The 21659-nt window shown below is 32.1% G+C and overlaps 1 long non-coding RNA gene across 1 annotated transcript; it reads left to right on the top strand.

Moving 5' to 3' along the window:
* The first annotated feature begins 8422 nt into the window (after nt 1-8422).
* Nucleotides 8423-16006, top strand: LOC127705574 (uncharacterized). Its single transcript, XR_007983906.1, has 3 exons — nt 8423-8701; nt 9912-10238; nt 14959-16006. It is a non-coding gene; the product is annotated as an uncharacterized LOC127705574 (long non-coding RNA).
* The last annotated feature ends 5653 nt before the right edge of the window (nt 16007-21659 follow it).

Below are 21659 nucleotides of genomic sequence, written 5' to 3'. Positions count from 1 at the left end.
TGAAATCTATGACAAACGTGATGATTTTAACTTTCCAATTGTCTACCTCAAATTTCTCTGCAATAACATACATGCGTAAAAAAAGACTCTGACCCTGTCGAGTCTGTAATTCTTTAAATAGTTTTGCTGGATTTGTGATTTATTAGCAATATCAATCCAGCAATCTCTACAAGTATGTTGCCTTCAAATTTTCTGGATATCGATTATTTTTGAATCGATGTAAATGAGTTGGAAGGCGTGCTGTTCGTAAAGATGCATGTTTTTTCTTCTTCTCGAAGTTGAATCTGTGATCAGTTTTTCTTATACAGTCTGCTTAATGAGAAGATCTAGAATATCATTCCATTTAGGACGAGAAAAGTTCAGTAGACATTACTTGGTTCTTAATTTTGGGTTTGGGGATTTGCTTGATAAAAGAAAATTTTACGTAGAAGAACGAAACAACTAAATTAATATATCGATAGAATATTAAGCTTATCGTAAATATTGTACTTTTGTAGTTTGTGAATTATCTGTTTTCATTCGAAATGCAGTTGTTCCTTGGTTTGTTTGCAGTCCTTTTTCCGGTGTTTTCAGGTACTACAAATAAAGTTAAGATTTGTATTTAAATTTGTTTAATAACATTAAAGAACATGAATAAAATTGCAATTATTACATGCATGTTCAGGGCGATACAAAATAAAGATGTTAGGACAAAATCAACAACACCCTCCTTCAAAGAACGAAAAAAAAAACAGAAAGGGTACGCAGTCCCTACTATACATGTGGCACCCTTTATATTATGATATAATTAGTCGGGTGAATAACCATTCATTTGTATTGATGGAAATCATTATGATCTTATGCATTACTTATTTCAATCATATAACTGCAGACATATACTGGCATATTCTACTGTAGCAGGAAATTAAAATGCATTAAACATGTAAAGTAAAGAACTGTGAATTAATGCTTCTCTTGAATTATAAACAAATAACTTTTTTTTACAAGTTATGTCTCGTATAATAATTCTTGAAAACCAAAAATCAGTGTAAAATCATTAACATATATACAAATGTATTCATGTCTATAAAGAGTTTAAGTAAAATAAAAAAAGAAGAAGAAACATATAGTTTTTTTACGAATTTTAACCTTTAGAATAGAAACCAAAAGATGATGTTTATATGTAATTCGACTGTTTTTGGTGGGTTTCGAAATGCTCAGTCTTAAATTTTCCATATTGGGTTTTTCTTTTGATCATATTTATATATTGCCATGGCGTTGTCAGTTTTTAATCGACTTATATATAGCCCGTTTGTATCTTCCGTACACCTTTTTGAGTACTTAATCATTGGGAAATTGATTTCACTAAAAAAAAGGATGTGCAATGGATGACAATGAGACAACAATTACGTATTGTACTAGGAAGCAATGAATATATCTCAGGAACCACACCTAAAGAACACTTGATTCTCGTGCAATCAATTTATCTTTAAATTTTTCAATCCAACTCGCCTATTTTATGCAATAATTTAATTTTCTTTGACACAATAAAAGAGATAACAACTTATATCTCAAACACATTTCACATCAAATATTTTTAATTTGGCGTTAGTTTCATGCAATTGAATTCAGTTCTTCTAAATATTTCATATTATTTAGTTTTTTCAAATGCATTGAAATCTCAAAAACAATATGGACCTATCTATTTACTTTCCACAATGTTGATGAATTATATATTATCAATTGAAAAAGCCTTCATCAATGAAAATATCGTTATTCTGAATTTAGGAATCGAATGATTTTCATTATCTTGACAGCTACTGGAAGGTTTTAGCAGCAAGTTTATCATCGGAAACCAAACAAAACTAGATGCGATCTGAAATGTTATTTAGAAAAAATAAACAATTGACCATGAGTACCATTTAGTTCTAAAATGTTAAAGAAATGTAAATACTAGAGAACTGCTTTTCAAGACAAATACAAACATTGTTCAAATTTCAAAGTTTTAAACACACGAAAATGATCAAAAATGATAAAATACTAAATAAATCAACACAAGACGAATAGTCATTTGAACTGATGACTGTCTCTTTTTTAATTTCTGTAGTACTATTTTGTTATTTTTGTACTGAATAGTATTTATACTTTCTAGGATTGTCTTTGCATTTGCATTTTACTGTTAGTTTGCTATGTGTATGTCATGCTATGACAAAATTGTCCTTTTTCTGAATTAAAAAGGTTTTGTTTTTAAGTAATAGTGTTTGAAAATATTTGTCGCATTGCCTAGGAAAAGGCGAAAGGTAACACAATATTTAGAAAAAGTTTAAAACGAAACATCATTAACAAAGGATTTAGCCAAAATAATGTGAGTTATAGAAACTCTCAATTGTTTGCATATGTGGATAGTTAAAAAGGCATCTTTTTTTGGGGCCCTTTATAGCGTGCTGTTCGGTGTGAGCCAAGGCTCCGTGTTGAAGGCCGTACTTTAACCTATAATGGTTTACTTTTACAAATTGTGACTTGGATGGAGAGTTGTCTCATTGGCACTCATGCCACATCTTCTTATATCTATCAATACATTGAAAATAATATAATCAAACTTCAAAAATCGTCTTTGTTTAACTTTTATATGACAACAAATTATATATTCGGATATTCTCGTTATAACGATAATTTTAAAACAGTATTTTGAAATTAAACAGAGTTCACTGGAGCAAACAAAACTATTTACGTTCGAACAGGAGATTCAGTAATCTTATTCTGCAATGTTACTCCAAATAGTTGGCCAGTATGGGATGGACCAGGGTCGAATAATGAAAGATTTATTACGTACTCTGATAGATATTTAATTAACCAAAATCTTCCGAATGCAGAAAACCTAATAATTATTGGAAATATCAGTACAGGAAAGTATGATTTACAAATATTTAACGCATCTTTAAACGAAGAAGGTCTCTACAGATGTTCTGAATTTATCATAGGACCACTATATAAACAAAGATTTGTTGAGCTAAAAATCAAAGGTATATATTTTAAACAGCTTAAAATTGATATCGAAAAAAAACCTACAGAAATTGCTGCATTTGTAGCACATATCGTGATTTATCATAATATACACAAAGAGCAAAAATATCAAATAAAAGGTTAACCTTTCCTAATCATGCTAATTGAGTAGAGATATGTATCTTTTGATGTTTTAATAAGTGAAAGAAAGTTGTAACTATGTTGATTAATGTATACACTATCTTATTCAAATGCTAAAGAGGAAATATGAGCGTGTTCATTCATGAAAATTTACATAAATAATGTGGCGGGTTTAAACATGTAAGACAGTGTTTTAACAGCGCAACATAAGAACAAACTATAAAATCAGTTTGCAAATGGCTTACCTCAAAATATCCGTACGAAACACACAAAAAAAACCAAGTAACATAAAAACAAAAGATATTCATGTGGTTTTCCTTAAGTGTAAATCGCGAAAAATTAGTGTCTTAAGTCAGGAAACTGTAATTGAGTGGTTTTCGTTGCTTCATGTCTGTCATATATGAATTTCGTAAATGGTATTGTTATAAATGAGACCGTAAGTATTCTCGTTTGTATTGTTCTATATTTTCATGTCGAGACCTTTTATGGTTGACTATACGGTTTGTTGAAGGTCGTACGGCGATCTATAATGCTTACATCTACGTCATTTGAACTCTGGTTGAAAGTTATTTCATTCGCTAACAAGCCACATCTCCTTATTCTTATATGATGATAAACTTTAGACCGACTACGTTTTTAATCTTTGGAGTCGTTGAAATGATGTTTTCATTTTGTACTTTCGTTAGTGCGTCCACGTATCGTGTAAGATGTTCTCGTGTGTACTGGGTAGCCACATTCTATCTAATTATATTTTGAAATTGTAATAATCTTAAAGTAATTATATTTTCAGGATCAAATAAACTCATCACAGATACCAGGATTAAAATTGTGTACGCAAACGCGCGTTCCGTGGAGTTAAATAACTATATGTCACATTAAGATCTACAACAATGAGCAAAATCCATACTGTAAAGTGAGCTTTATGTGTCACCGGAATGACAAAATATAAAACATTTGAAAAGAAAAAAAAAACAACAGCCTAAAACAATAAACGAAAAAGCAAATATGACGGACAGCAACCAACAACAACTATAAACAATGTACTGAATTAAAAACTTCAGATTTTTGGTTTGTTTACCAAGTTAACCTACTGATTTCAGAATTTTCGTTTACATTAAATAATGAGTTTTGTATATTTTGAACGTTATTGTGTACAAAAACTCATCAAAGGTACGAGGATCAAGAAAACGTACTTCAAATGCACGTTTCATCTACACAAGACTAATAAGTAGAGCTTGAATCAAAACAAAAGAAAGGCCAAGCAAATACGAAGTTGAAGTGCAAACATTAAGGTTAATGTTATTTGTGACTGGGGTATAAAAACCTTAGTGCTTTAAATGATTCAACATTTCAAATTTCGGTAAACGAGAAGTGGACAAGCGCTGAATATGAAAATGCACCACACGGTACAACATGTTCACATGGGGCCTGATATTAAATTTCAGGAAACTCTGATTTGTCATGCTCAAATTGTATGTCGACGCAAAAGTGCTGACTACTGAGTTGATGATAAATATGGGAGCGAAATTCAACAAGCAGTGGTATCCTCTTTATATTTTTCAGTACCGCCAAGGAATATAACAATTCATGATGAAGATACAGGAGTTCTTTATGGGACTGAAAATCATTCCTTAGTTTTAAGATGCAGTGTGACTAGCGGTGAACCAAAAGAAGCGATAAGGTGGTTTAATGATTCATGGTTGCTTGGTATAGGAGGACCAGGATCATATGAACTAAACATTATTCCACAGAGATATGACCATGGAAGAATATACATCTGCACTGTAAACAGTAGTGCGTTAAGTAATTATCTTCAGATAACTGTCAAGTTGAACATTAAATGTAAGCTAAATAATAGTAATATGCCAGATCAGAGTGCTTCTTATTTGAAATTTCAAATAATGGTTTGCATCACTGGTGGGGATCATGTTCTAAGAAGGAAATGTTAAAAAGAAGATAATCGGAGACAACTATTTTCAAAACGAAAAAGGTCCAAAAGACCAACAATAGTCATCAAAATAATACCAAGAATACTTAAGATTGAGCAACACAAACCCCACCAAAAAGCGGACGTTAAATAAGGTTATCGGGAAGGGTGAGCAGTTGTCTGTTTTTCCTACTGCACCTGTTCTGTTATGTATTGCAAATAAACGTTGGTGATTAGTTGCATTCCATGATGACACGATTAAATTATTGGTTCGACTATGGCAATATTATGACATGCAATGAGGTGACGTTTCGACTGTTTTTTATTTCTAACAGGACCATAAAGAAAAATGAAGATATGACAAACAACAGTCCATAAAACACCTAAACAGTTCATAAAACACCAAAACAGTCCTAAATTTCACCCTTTTTGAAATCTGGTATGAATTATTTCTTAAGTGGATTCAATGGTCGACATGGTTTCAATATAGACCTGTAATAGTAAAGTAATCTTAACGAGCCAGTGTTATGAGCGACATTTACTGCTTACTATAAATATGTAACACTCAAAAACGTGTCCATCCCCACAAACGTGTCCGATTCCCCCAAACGTGTCCATATGACGTCACTGAACTGCAAAACATGTCTTGTTGCTAAAGGGTGCCAAAACGTGTTTTGTTTATGAACGCCCAATCGTGTCAATTTTTTTAAAAACACCCAAACGTGTCCAATCCCCCCAAACGTGTCCATATGAAGCCAAAACGTCTCCTATTCAAAAAGCTCAGAAACCACTTCTGCAAGAAGCCGGTCGTGCAATAACAGATAGGCAGCACCGGAGTATATTAGTACAAAATAATTTACTAAGTAAACGATGAACTAAACTGTTTAAAACTAGTTAATTGCAATATTTATGTTTACTCTAAATATGCATGAAATATTTGTCACTGGACATTAAGCATTCAACAGTCAATAGTTAATTATGCTTTGCGAATTAAGCTTGCAATTATGCCTGATATAAACAACCGGCGTTGAACAAACTAATTAAGGCTAATAAATGACCACTTTTATTAATAGTGAAGCACTGAGAAAACTTGCAAACTTTAAAAAAATGTACTAGTATTAGATTTCTTAATTGTGAAGTACCTCCATCTAGAATTTAAAACAATGATAATCATATTGATAAAAATAAAACCGCTGCAAGTAAAAACAACTTTTTATTGTGCAATTCTTTTTCTTATCTGGTGTCTGTTTCACTTGAAAGCAGAAGTCACTTTGCATAGTGTACCATATCTTGGACATTTGTCTATACGGATCACTACACCTTTCCTCCGGATGTTTTTGGATAGCGTCTTCGGTCTTTTTTTTTTATGAATCCAACCGAAACCCGACGTCTTCAATCATGTTCCCTATCATTGAATTGTCGTATACTTTATTGACGTCACTGAGAACAAATTAGCGCTAAAGGTTTTGAGATGTTTTTGCGTTTTAAACTGGACACGTTTTGGTGAATAACAATTCTTGGACACGTTTTGGGGTTATGAAATCAGACACGTTTGGGCAATTTCGAATTTTAAGGACACGTTTGGGCCAAATAGACACGTTTGGGGGGAATCGGACACGTTTAGGGGGATGAACACGTTTGGGAGTGTTACAAATATACCAATCTTTCTTATTGTATCTTTAGTTTTAGAGATAATGTAAATTTCTCTCAACAGACTGCCGTTACATCCCTTGTATACATAATCACACATATAACCTGATGACGGAGTCCAAAATTAATGCGAAAAGTAATAATGCAAAATAATCTTCATTAAAACGTCAGCGTTACGATGTATTAGTCGTTTGGCTATTATCAATGAGCAAAAGACATATATGCCGATCAAACCTATAATGTGTCAAGCCAAAGATATAAAGAGTACATAAAGATGTGAAGAGCTAATTGAAATGGCATACAATAGTCATATGTAAAAAAAATACACAATCATGTGTGTGCTAGGTATTTGTATCATGTTATATATGAATCATGCTTTCTACATTTCAATTTTCCGAAGGTTTGATTTCCTATATTTAATATATTTAAAGCTTAAGCATGTAAAGCTTCATATGTATTGTTTCGATTATTTCATATTCTTATTTATATTCCTTTTTATATAGTATGTATACAAATCGTTATATTCATGTGGAATTGAGTAGAATATGTTTTGATTGACATATACTTATAATAGTTGTTTCCGTTATACATTATTTATATTACCTTTGATCACTGCAATTTCTATCATTCATTTAGTGATATTGAATTTTACACAGATTTTGTATTATGTAGAACATACACATAATATTTGTTATGCAGATAGGCCATATGTAACCGTACGCAAAGAAAAAGATTATTTACGGATAAATATGGCACAACATCTTTCTTTATCATGCCTGGTCGATAGTAATCCTGTTATAACTACAATATTCTGGGAGAGAAATTCCACAATATATCATGTTAGCCAAGGAACATCAACATTTAGCTGGGATCTGTTCAATCTCAGTCGGGATGACTCAGGAACATATGCCTGCAGAGCATCAAATGTTATTGGTCAAGGCTACGATAGTATTACAGTCATTGTTCAATGTATGTATATATGATTTAGGGTATTCATTGTTGAAATTCAAAACAGCATTTTTAGTGATATGTTGCTTTCAACAGAGAAACGCGGAGACCTAAACTAGTAATTTAATAATTGTACAAATCAAAGGAGAAATATAAAGTTTGCATTAAAACCGATTGATTTAGTAAGACAAAGTACACCAGAGCTAAAAGAATAGGATAAAAAAAATTACTGGAAAAAATACTACAAACAAACTTAATATATTCAAATCTTTTGTTTAAAGACGACATTTTACTTTTCACGTACAAATGATTTGTTTGCCTACGCCTTATATTAAAACAATCGTAAATGTTAATGTTCTAAATCAAGGTGAGGCAGTGCTTTCTTTTTTTAATGTAAACACATAATTCTTAATGAAAATGTATGAATCATGCTTTCTACATTTCAATTTTCCGAAGGTTTGATTTCCTATATTTAATATATTTAAAGCTTAAGCAATTTAAAGCTTCATATGTATTGTTTCGATTATTTCATATTCTTATTTATATTCCTTTTTATATAGTATGTATACAAATCGTTATATTCATGTGGAATTGAGTAGAATATGTTTTGATTGACATATACTTATAATAGTTGTTTCCGTTATACATTATTTATATTACCTTTGATCACTGCAATTTCTATCATTCATTTAGTGATATTGAATTTTACACAGATTTTGTATTATACGTTTTTAATATCGTACAACAAGTAAAATTAGGATTTTGTAGACCCGCCATCAATTGTAATTAAAACAGACTTGGAAAAGAAGGTCTTGCAATGCATACCAAATGGTGAACCTCAACATTATACATTTTATCCATGGATACACCAGACAGAATTTGGAGAGATTATCCGTTATCTGAAAAGCACAGAAACGATCAACTTGCAAGTAAACGATGCCACATTGAATGTGTACCAATACAATGGGATATATGTCTGTAGAGCAGCGAATGGTGTGTCATATGAAAATGCTACGGAAATTCAGTCAGGACAAGTGTTCGTGAGGCAAAATGGTCAGTTAATCATATCATTGCAGGTCAAATGAAAAAAAACAACTTAATGAATCATTCACACTCAACCAATGTTTGCTCTAACAAAAACACTTGAGAATAATTTTCGATCTCCTTTAGAGCAAAATAAAATGGTAGGAACAGACTTTTTACAGAAAGCCAATCTTGTAACGACTTTTTGCTTTTTCTTTTTTCTTTTTTCTTTTTTTATCTTAATAGGTATTTGGTTTACCATGTGTAAACATTACAATTTGTATGTATCAATGTCATGAAATGAAACTGAATTTGACCAGCACTTTTCATTTTGCATTAAGCTATATTACATTCCACAAGGCTAGTTTAAAGACGTAAAGTATACAAAAAAGTCATTTTAATTATGATGTCTTTGTTTAACAGAGTAGTATTGATTTGTAGCATATGATATGAAATTTAATCATTAATGTAGTCATACTCATAAATTAGATGTTTACAAAACTTTGCATTGTTCGAAATACTAAGGATTTTCTACCCAAAGGAAAAGATTACCTCAGCTGTTTTTGGCAAAACTTTTCGAAATATCGGGTCCTCAGTGCTTTACAACTTCGTATGATTAACTACTTGATTCGGCCTATTTAACTGCTTTGTTTGAAGCGTCACTGATGAGTATTAAGTAGACGAAACGCGCGCATGGTTTACCAAAATCATAAAGCAGAAGTATTTGACAACCAAATTTGAACCGAATGTTATAACTACTAGGATTATTAAACAGTACTCACAAGTAAAAGTATAAGAGATGGGTGAAACTTATGTTGTTTTAAATATAATTTTGTAATGTCGAAAACAGGAACAAGTGATGTGCCAGTGTAAGCTTACATAGTATCATTAACGAAATATTGTATGCAATCAAGTAACAAATTTATTCGAATGTCAAACATTAAAAACGAATGACGTTTTGTTTTTTCTGTAATGAAGTAAGTGTTAATTTATTCGATGTAAGACATATTATCTAAGTTTTACAGCATACTTCTGCAGCTTATACAGACATGTTGAAAATGCAAGTAAGAACCGTAGTCATGTTTATCCAATTAATAAAAGGATGAAAACTACATTTTCAGGCAAGAAATGGAAAAATATTTAGAAATATTATACATGTTTATTGATATATTATTCATACATTGAAATGCAAACCAAGTTTTTGTTCTTTTCATTAACAAACAAATGATGAATATTTCAGACAAACCAGTGTTTGTGGAACAAAACGAACATATACAGTATGGAAGAACTGGTACGGAAATTGATATAAGAGTCTTCGTGTATTGTTATCCAAAGTTCAACAACTTGAGTGTTAAAACTCGTGGAATTTTTTCAGTTGAACACAACTATATAGCCATTGAAAATGCAGTTGTTACTGACAAAATCTATTCAAAAGATTTTCGAATGAACGGATTCAAAATAACACTTCTAGGATTTATTATTGAAGCAAACGACTTCACTTCATACACATTTTGGATAGAAAACTCTCTTGGTAATGCTAACTTTACTGTCGACCTTATAGATGCTGGTAAGTGACAAAAAGTAAAATAACAAAAATACCGAACTTTAAGGAAAGTTCAAAACGGAAAGTCTCTCATCAAATGGCAAATCAGAAGCTCGAACACATCAAACGAATGGAAAACAACTATCATATTCCTGACTTGGTACACGCATGTCCTTATGTAAAAAATGGTGGATTAAACCTGGTTTATCTTGATAATACAGAACCACCTATTATTTTGTATTCGTACAAAAAACACAGCAGGAGTTTGATTTTTAATTATACGTCAGTAACATCAGACGTCAATAAAGAAAATAATGCTCCTTCCACTTGAGACTGTGAAACATCTAGTTTTAGATATGTTTCCTATGGTCATGTCATTACAGGAGACCTCAACATCGTTGAAGACCGTGAGGTCAAAACTTTTCTTAAGAAATGACCTAAATATCGTCCTCCATCATAGATCGGAAACAGTGTCGTCATGTCATTAAAGACGCTCTGTCTGCCTACTGTAAAAATTGATGTAAACGTGAAAAATCTGATAAAAAATCTCTAGACAGTTATTTGAATACAACTATGAATACTGTTGATATTCGTATATCCCATTTTGAAAACAATTCTGAAATTAATAATAGGGTTCATGATATACCAATTTCTAGAATAAAAAATAAACTCCAAGTACTCGCAAAGCGGTTTGTGTTCGTACCGGCAGACAAAGCAGCCAATAATGTAGTGGTGGTGTGACGCATATACTACACGGAAGTTCTCCAAAACGAAATTATCAATTCTTCTACATTCAGGTCCGTATGCTCCATAGAGAGTCAAATTGTAAAAAGGCATATCACTGCCACTACCCAGCTTAAAGCCTCTTCCGAACATTTGAAAGTCCCTACTATGTACTGGTTACCTAAATTACACAAACAACCATTTAAATTTCGTTTCATCTCCGCATCTAACTACTACTAATCTGTCAGTGCTTCTGACTACCTCCCTTACTACTATCAAAGAACTTGTTATTAGCTTTTGTAATAAAGTTTATGAAAATAATGGTATTAATTAACTATTTTTGGAGTGTTAAAAATTCTTTAGAGGTTTTAGGTAAAATACGTGCTTTTGGTGGTCCTTTTAATTATGTTGACAGTAGTGATTTTTCTACTCTCTACACTACACTTCCACACAATCTTATCAAGAAAAAGTTTTCATATTTAATTAAATGGTCTTTTGAAAAATCTCATTGCAAATTTATTTGCTGTAACTCGTTTAGAGCCTATTTCTGTAACGAAAAAGGAAAGTATCTAGATACACTTACTGGAAATGTGAAGATATGATTGAAGCTTTAAATTTTCTCCTGGACAACATATATTCACATTTCGGCGATAAAGTGTATCGACATGTAGTAGGTATTCCTATGGGCACTAATTGCGCCCCTTTAATAGCAGATTTATTCCTATATTGCTATGAATCACAGTTTATGGCCAAACTCAGTAAAGACACGTCATTGGTACATTTGGTTGACACATTCAACAATACCTACCGTTATCTTGATGATATTTTTTCGTTAAATAATCCAGAGTTCTCTAAATATACTACCGACATTTACCCAAAGAAACTTACTTTAAATAAATTTAACATAAACAGCAGTAGTTGTCCTTTTCTAGATTTAGACATTTCAATTTCTAAAGGGAAACTCCATACAAAAATTTACGACAAAAGAGACGATTTTTCATTCCCTATTGTTAATTTTCCTTTTTTAGACGGCGATATCACTTTGGCTCCATCATACGGTGTTTATATATCCCAACTCGTTCGTTATGCCCGTATGTATAGTTATGTCATAGATTTTAACGAACGTAATCAATGCATCACTGGTAAATTATGAAGTCAGGGATTTCGTTACCATAAATTACTTAAAACATTTACTAAATTCTTTCATAGATACAAAGATTTGATAAGTAAATTTGGCTGTACCTGTAGAAAACTTATTAAAAAAGGTATTTCACATCCTAAATTTTACGGTAATATTGTACTAAAAGCGCGAAAATCACTATGTGATCCGTGTAAACTCATCGACCCTTCGAACAAACTTATTAGTAAAGGTTATCACATTAATGAATATTGTTTACATTGGCACTAACATCGATTTTGTCATCAACAAATTAAACATAACTAAATTTGTATTCTTTTCGAATGGGTTTTTGGGATATATAAATACACATACACGTTTATTTTCTATTTATAAATTGTTTTATCTATATATAACATCATACATATTTATTATAAGGTTAAATCCCAACTATCCTACTGCCTGTCGTTACTTTTATTTTGGCATTGCACAAGTCATGTCTTCTTTGACTGTCAATGGCGTTAAAACACCAAATCCCTGCCTGGGATGTGTTTTAATTGATTTTAGTCTCTGATGCATGAATTTTTATTATTAATTGTGTTTGGCTTTTAACTAGCTTTCAGTAACTGCGAGTACTCTCAAATCGTACTTCCGTGTTAATTTGACCTGTTGACACAATTTGTAATGCATTTCTGTTATTCAATGTTTACTTATTTTGTGTTACATCTCGTCTTACTATTTTTGATATGTACCTCCTTTGATAAGAATTTAGTATGACGATAAACTTTCAAAAAAATGTTTCTATACTCCTAACAACAAAATTATTATATTTAAACTTACCTGTGTACGTTACTTTATTTAACGCCATTTTTGTCCTAGGTTAACGTCGTCTTTCTTTTACATTGTTTCATCTTTTTTTATTTATATTGTGTCATAGATCAAACTTATTCGTTCAGTGTATATTTACCTGTTTTTGTTTATATGTCTTTTTGATCGAGCTAAGCCATTTCATTTGATATTTTATTGTGTGTTCTTTTATGTTGTAATGTTACACTACTGTTTCAGGTAAGGGTGAAGGTTGGCGCCTGTTAAAACGTTAAAACCCGCTGCATTTGTATGCACCTGTCCTAAGTCAGGAGCCTATTGTTCAGTGGTTGTCGTTTGTTGATGTGGTTCATAAGTGTTTCTCGTTTCTCGTTTTTTATATAGATTAGACCGTTGGTTTTCCTGTTTGAATTGTTTTACACTAGTCATTTTGGGACCCTTTATAGCTTGCTGTTCGGTGTGAGCCAAGGCTCTGTGTTGAAGGCCGTACTTTGACCTATAATTGTTTACTTTTTGCACATTGTGACTTGGATGGTTAGTTGTCTCATTGGCACTCATACCACATCTTCTTATTTATATTTATAGCTAACTAAACCTTTCACGTGTAGTCGCATGAAAATCCATTATATTGACAACAATATGGGAACAAAACAAACAGACATAATAGGTAAAAATTTCAAAAATTGACAAGTAAATGAATATATTAATACAGCGTGATGAAAGAATACCTGCAATATTAATGCTATCGGCTAATTAACATTCTTTTAAAAATATACACAGAACCGAAGCATTGGACCGTCCATCTTGGTAACAAAATTACAAAACATTTAAGTTTATGTATGTTGGGTATGTTAAATCGTTGAAATTTACTTGTGATTAGCTAACAACACATGTAATTCTAACATTAAACGTTAACATATATGGACAAGATGGAAATTCATTTTGATAACAGAACATATAATTATCAGTATCGTTCCATTTTTCTTTATCCGTTTATCCACTGGAATTTCGAAACATCAATTTATATTATTTTCAACAGCTTTACAATTCGAATCGTAAAATATCGTGCATAGTGACTCAATGTGTTCATGGTGTTGTAAAGTTTTATTTATAATGGAATGATGTTATTATTTTATTGGACTTATACCTGTATAACCACTATTTGTTTTTGTTTCGCAGAGTATATGTATTATAGAAACTCTTTTATTTATTCATCATGGCCGCTTATTTTCATTTCTTAGAGTTCTTTATGTCAGTAAATCGAAAACTTTGAACATAGGAAATCTTTGCTGTCTCCTGAGATCTGCTGTCGGTTTTAACTTTTGATATCATTTTCATATGGTGAAAAGAGAGTGAGAGAGTGTCAAAGACGATTTCATTCAGTAAATAGTTTGTTATGGCAATAAATCAAAAATGTTGATAAAATTACAAATACCGAATTTCAATTGATGAATTATAAAGTTTTAACACATTTGAAAAAATATTTCTAATCTAATATGATGAAAACCAAATAATGATAAACATACTGATATCGCATCAAAACAATTTTATTACATTTTATCAAATGTTTGCAGCAATAACTTTTGTAATTTACTTTGAATCTGTTAAATGACAGTATAATCAAAAAGATTCAGCAACGTTCCAACTATGACAATACCGGGTATATTAACAACCGATTCCAATAAGCTGTATTATTGGGAAGGTTGTTAGAACCCTGGAACCAAAAGCAATATTGAATCGCAACATTGTAATTGTAATTTATTCATTTTTTTAATACCTACAGTAAAAGTAAATGTTTACGTGCATAATACTTATTAAACATGCTAAAGGATTTTCAAGCATAAATTGTGATACACCTCGTGATATTTACAGTTGAATAAGCAGCTATGATAGCTCCTGTGCTCACAACATGAAATATTATACCATAACGCAGTTAAATAAATTGTAGACTTAACTTATATGTTTATCAAGATGTTAACACTCAATCACATTTGTATAATCAATGAGATCAGACAAACCTAAAAAAAATCAATAGTGCTGCATTCAAAATAATAATCAAAATTCGCTGTTTGTTTTCAGAAAAACAATCTGCTCAATCGTTAAACATTTCCTGGCAAATATCTGGTAGCTCCATAGGAGGACTTCTTTTTGGAATTGCTTGCACCATTTTCTTGGGTTTGTGTCGTGAGCGAAGGAGGACGAATGCTAGACAGCAAGTCCATCAAGAGGTACACTATGATGAAATAGAGCTAGTAGACAACAATGTTAGTTCTCCAACACAACCCACTACCCATCCAGTTGATGCAGATTCTGTGATAGTTCAAGAACCAGAATCAGAAAACAGTGGCTTTGAGATTTCAAGTGAAGCTAATAGCAGCGACGACATGTCAAGCAGAAATATATATGTTGCAAGTGAACAACAAGACTACGAAAATTCCTATCAACTTTTAGATTTAGACAACTCTGAAAAACATATGTATGACGAAACACAGGTGTGCAGTATCAACATTTTGTCTGCTGAAAATACCTATGTAAATACTGTTCTGTAAAACCACTTTGCACACAATTGGCATTTGTTTAAATGACAAGCAAATCTTCCTTTGTTTAAATACTGGTAATCACGGCATTTCTGCTCATGATACACTGGAAAAGGTACAGAATTTTTGCTTTAAGCAACGTTATATCAAATGAAACTAAGACAACCGTGCCTTTCAACGACATAGCGATTTGAATTGTGTACAGATGTTAAATGTGTACATTAAGTTGGGCAAATGCCTTGAAGGAATATAAGCTTACACACAACTTCAATAACAATATGATTTGCCCATTTTCTTTAGTTGCATCGAATGTAGATAAATTAATTTTCACTAAGTTTACAAAATGAATGTCAAAATGAAAACCATATACTGTATTACGGAAAACATAGTGTGGTGCACCGGTACCTTACATGACGTAGTAATCTGATTGTAAATGATAGTTACAAGTATAATAAAATGAAGTGATACGGCCATGGAACCAAACGTATGACCCTGTATCTTTACTGCATGTTTCCTCCTCAATTTTTATGCCTAAAATGTAGTCCCTGCAATAGATACTGTATATACAGAAATTATTGCGAGGTTTTTATTAATGTGAATAGTGCGACTTGGGTTAGTATCACAATAATTAGAACTCACATTTTGATATCTGATATATGCATCTGTTTGCAAAATTTCCTAAAATCACAATTATTAATATCGTATTATTGTCCATTCTTCATAAATCGCAATAATAAATGCACGCATTTCTGAATTTACAGTAGCTAGTTTCTGATAGCAACGGCAAAATGCATGGTCGATTAATACCTCTGATAACTTTACTCATGAAACTTAATTACAAGACATTTAATTAGTAAATTATTGCAGGAAATACAAAATTATACTCAATTTTTAAGTTAAAAAGTTGTTTTTTTGTTAAATTGAAATATTTTCGTCTTTCTTTTCAAATATCCCGACATCATACCCATCAGTCTTCCTTTTAATTCTTATTTGTTTTGCTCTTAAACGATGATCAGCAGATACTTATCCTTAAATCATCGGTTTCAACTTAAAAGTATCAACACATATCTTCTTCAATTTTTGCGAGTTCACTGCAAGGAATTCAAAGTTAACAATGTATCGACTGGACTACGGACTCTCAATCGAATGAGTCCTTCTGCATTTTGCACGTCATGTTGATAACTAATCGACCTTAATCGTATAAGAATAGTTATCAGTTATAAGTAAATGAATTGCATGTAAAGACCGATTAACGGTTACGGATGGTAATACAAAATTAATTTGAAATAAACTTTTAAAAATATTTAACAGCGTCATCTATACAGTCAATTATATAATACCATTTAAGATAAGAAAGTTTTAATCTCAATCTTCGGTTATCTAAACTAACAAAACATATAATGAGTGAACAACATCAAACCCTTCTTCCCAGTTAATCCTCGAATGTTGAACTCTTAAACTCATTTGCTGATTTTTTTCGTCAACCAAAGTGAAGTGAATGGTGACAATATCGCATTTCTACATCTGATCTTGAATTCACTGGAACACCTTTGTTGTCATTCAAACATACAACCAATGATGAAATACGAACTATCATTCAAAAGACACCGACCAAGTCCTATGAGCTTGATCCAATTCTGTCAAACCAATTGACAATGTTCTGATTGAGCCATTAATTTCCGATATCGTCAGTGCATCATTTGATGAGAAAAGCGTGCTGTCAGACTTTGAAAAGGCTCTTGTGAGACCTTTTTAAAAAAAAAAGACCCGGACTTGATTCAGATATTTTTAAAAACTACAGACCAGTGTTCAACTTACCTTTCATTTCAAAAGTTCTCAAATAGTTAGTTGATAACAGACTAGATGTTCATTTGGACTCTAATTAATTGTGTGATCTACTTCAGTCCGCATACAGACCACTTCATTTAACTGAAACTGCATGAACTAGAGTACATCTCGATATAAATGATGCTTAAGATAAACAGTCAACAGCGGTATTGGTGCTCTTGGACCTTTCTGTTGTATTCAACGTCATAGATCACAGAATTATTCTGGAACGTCTGTTATTTGCGTATGACATAACTGGTTGCGCTCTCTACTGATTAAAGTCGTATTGACGGGGAAAATATCAGGGTGTAGCGATTGGAATAACTACATCTAGGAAATGTCCTCTTACGTTCGGTGTTTCACAAAGTTCCGTGCTAGGCACGACATTGTAATGCCTTTTCTTTAAGTCAATGCATATGCCGTTGTCAATGTATGACATTTCGCTGCTATGTGGACGGTACACAAGTATACATGGTCATCAAGCCGCTAGACAACTGGTAGAATAACTCTCCGAAACTTGAGCTGTGTCTTTCCGATATTAGTTCATTGATGTAGAAAACATGTTAAAACTTAATCAAGACAAAACTGAGCTCATCATATACACACCGAAACATCTGAAGGCAAGTTTACCAAATCTTCAACTCAAAGTCGGCAATACTGTGATAAGTAGTGCATCCTGTGTGAAAAACCTAGAAGTATTCTTTGATAAACGTCTTGGATTTCCATCAGCCAGTATTTGCCATTTTGAAGTCCTGTCATTTTCACATCTGTAATAATAGACGCATTCGCAGCTTTATAACAACAGCCGCATGTAACACGTGTTTAAGACACTATTGAACTGTTAAGTAACATCCAGACTAGATTACAAGAATTTTCTGCTATACGGTATCAACAAGACTAAAATGAACAGATTACAAAAAGTATAAAGTACAGCAGCTAAAATTATCAGCAAGAAAAGGAAACATGAACATATTTCGCCGATACTTGCCGAATGTAATCGGTTATCCGTCCAATTCAGACCAAAATACAAAATACTTATTTACGTGTACTGTGCTTTGAATGGGATCAGCCCTGCTAACATTTGGGAACTGTTCAACATACACGTGCCAAATTGATCTCTACGTTCAGGCTCTACACAACTACTTACCGTTCCAAAAGTGCGGACGAAGACGTACAGCGACAGACAATTTGATTGGGCGGAGGTTCTTTTAGACAATCTCCCGAACAGTATGAGACAATGCAAGTCCCTAGATTGTTTAAAATCTCAGCTTAAAACGTATTTTTATCGCATTGCGTTTTAATAACATATTTTTCTTACGGTTTTTATTTGTTTTTTTATTTACTTTTAAGGCAACATTTTGTATGCCTTTTTAGGGTTTTTACCTGTTTCGTCTAATATTTAGACAACAAGATTGTAGCTGTATTATTTTGTTTCAATATGTATTGCAGTATTGTCCTTTTTTATGGAATTCATTTTTGTGGTATGTTATTTTCAGTATTTGCTTCTGATATGTTGTATGTTTTGCTTTAATTATCATGCTGCATGTACAGCGCCTAAGAGTAATTTTTATTTTTTATATAGGGCGCTTCATATATTTTCATTGCTTTAGATTATTGTTATTCAACGGCATGCATCAAATTGCAGGATAATGTCATGCATTTAAAACTAACATAAATATATGGTTACAATGAACATTTCAAAAGTAGGCACACTTTTTTTTAACATGAGTTTCACAAACTAATGTCCTATTCCCGTATGGTATTGAAAAAGACATTTTTTTTAACAAAATAGAAAGAATTGTTTGTGTGAAGAAGAAAACCTTCACAAAACAAAAATGAATAGTCGGTTATGTAAAACGTCAAAACGTCGTTGGTAACAGTTAGAGATAGTTCTTTGCATTTATATTCTGCATAATATTCCTTTAAGTTCAGTTGAATAATTTAGAACTGATTGTTTTTAAATTTAATTTCATGTTGAGTTTACATTTTGTAAAGTCATTGTTTGTATTGTTAAAAATAGTATATATATAAGCTGTAAATCTTGTTTTTTTAATTATTAAGGTGTCATTGTGTATTCGTATCGATTATTAATAAAATTAAGTTGCCATTTTCGCTCCTATATGTCAGTTGAGGCACGTTGACCTCATATTGACACACAAGTGTCAAATCTGCTCTCAAATGACACAGCTTGAACGTCCTGGTCATGTACTTAAAAGAATTGTTATGTTGCCGACCAGAGGATGTAGAATGTAGTGATTGTTGTGGGCGGAATATAACAACTGGATTATTAGGTTTTAGTTTACCGGGTTTCGTATATTTTTTGTTGTACATTTTTTACCAGCTTAATATCATATTAAGTTCGTCTCCAATAAACTATCAAGGGCATTTGATTTTCTGAAGATAGTGTACTTGTTGAATTTTCTGAAGAAACTGTTATATAAAAGCAATATCTACAAGGAGGTTTTATTTTGGCGGAATTATCGTTGTAGTAAGACTGTTAGTTAGAGGAGATAATGAAGTGATGCTTTGATTACGAATCGTTTGCTTTTTCAATTCCGTTTGACATATTGTTTAATAACTACATGTATTTAACATAATATAAAAATTAGAAAATGGGTATGATTGCCAGTGAGACAACTGTCCACCAAAGACTAAATGACGTAGAAAGTTAGCAACTATAGGTCACCGTTCGGCCTTCAACATAAGTTTTATTTTTATTTTGTGTAAAGATGATTTGTATTTGAATAGACTTAAGAAATTGATTGAGTCTTGCTACATTTATATACAGAATGTTGTACAGTGTTACAATCTATCTCAATGATTAACGTTATCCCTTTAGCGCTCGTATCAGTTTTAGTATTTACTATAATGGGTGAATTGTATTTGGTCTACAATGAGGTTGAAAGGTGAACACGTTTGTCTTGCAGGATTTTGCACATTTGTCACTCTTAAATCACGGTTTATTAATCAATGTAAAGTTTTCTCGCTTTGGTCAATATATTTATGCAACTATAGGAGATCTATAAACTGCTGTCACAACTAGCAGAACCTACCTAATTTATTAATGTTTATAGCTTCCCATCATCAATATCCTCGATATAACCTCCGTTGGACTTTAATCAAACAAAAATCAATCGATCAGATCTATAGAAAGGTTGTTAAATGACATCTAATCTTGACCTCTTCATAGGGTTCAATGATCAACATTTATTTATCGCATTTACCATAACCATAACCATATTTGGAATATACTATTTCTCTGTAGGAATATGTGGCAATTTCACATGACTTGAGTCGTCTGATCTTGACTATTGTGACAGTTCAATGGTCAACGTTAATCAAGGGGAAGGTACCTATTGGGGCCTTATATAAACCTGCAAGTTTACCGAAAATTAAACATTGCATATTTTCATTACTAATGATTTTTTCCTTCAAGAGAAGATCGTGAAAAAATGGAAACATATATTAACCGAGCTTTTATGGCACGATTTTACTGCGACGTCCTTGCACCAGATGCGTATTTCGACAAGCAATGTCACTTCAATGAAGGCCGAGGACAAAATATTCAAAAATTCCAAACTTAATACAAACGTTGAAATAACGTCAAAAGCGATATGTAAAAATATTGCCGTAGTAGGCTTATTTTTGAAAACTATGGTTAAATTAAAAAAAGTGCATGGGTCACCCAAAATATTGTTTGCAGGTGAATAGATATTCACCAAATTTTCTACCCATGCTTTACTCTGCATGTAACAGATTCGTCAATCTTACTAGATAATACATCACAAATGACAGGTAGAAATATTTCCGGAAGTATTTCACGTCTTTTTGTACCCTCACAGAAGTGTACCCATTATAGGATTTTTCCACTGAATAACAGGTCTAGCGTGGGCAACAATTCAGCTTAAACATGTTCCGCATATTATATGACATGTATGAAATGTCATTCCTGAGCTCCTGACATCAGTGTAAGGATTTGTCAGATCCTAAAATTAACTGTAGTTCTAAATTTTCGATTCTGTACGGCTTTTCTATTCGCCATATCTCTTTACTGTTGCGCCAACTTGCTATTGATTTGAACTATTCAGCTAACAATCAGAACCAAAAAAAAATGCAAAACTTGCATTATTTAATAAATAATACACTTTAAAAAAATATGGAATGCTAAGTCCTATTAATTGACGAACTTCTTCCATACTATTAGTATGATGTTGCTCCGTCTACTTGGAGTACAGCCATAGGTTAAGTACGTGTATTCAATAATTTCGACCGTTCTTTAATAAGTTGTATTATAGATAAAATTGAGAATGGAAATAGGGAATGTGTCAAAGAGACAACAACCCGACCATAGAGCAGACAACAGCCGAAGAACTGTTTTGTTTAAAAGCAAATGTCTTTTTTTTATCAATTATAGCC

Source organism: Mytilus californianus, unplaced genomic scaffold, assembly GCF_021869535.1.
Source record: "Mytilus californianus isolate M0D057914Y unplaced genomic scaffold, xbMytCali1.0.p SCAF_6, whole genome shotgun sequence".
Taxonomy (NCBI): domain Eukaryota; kingdom Metazoa; phylum Mollusca; class Bivalvia; order Mytilida; family Mytilidae; genus Mytilus; species Mytilus californianus.
The sequence above is the reverse complement of the archived record's forward strand: the minus strand, read 5'-3'. Positions and strand labels throughout refer to the sequence as shown.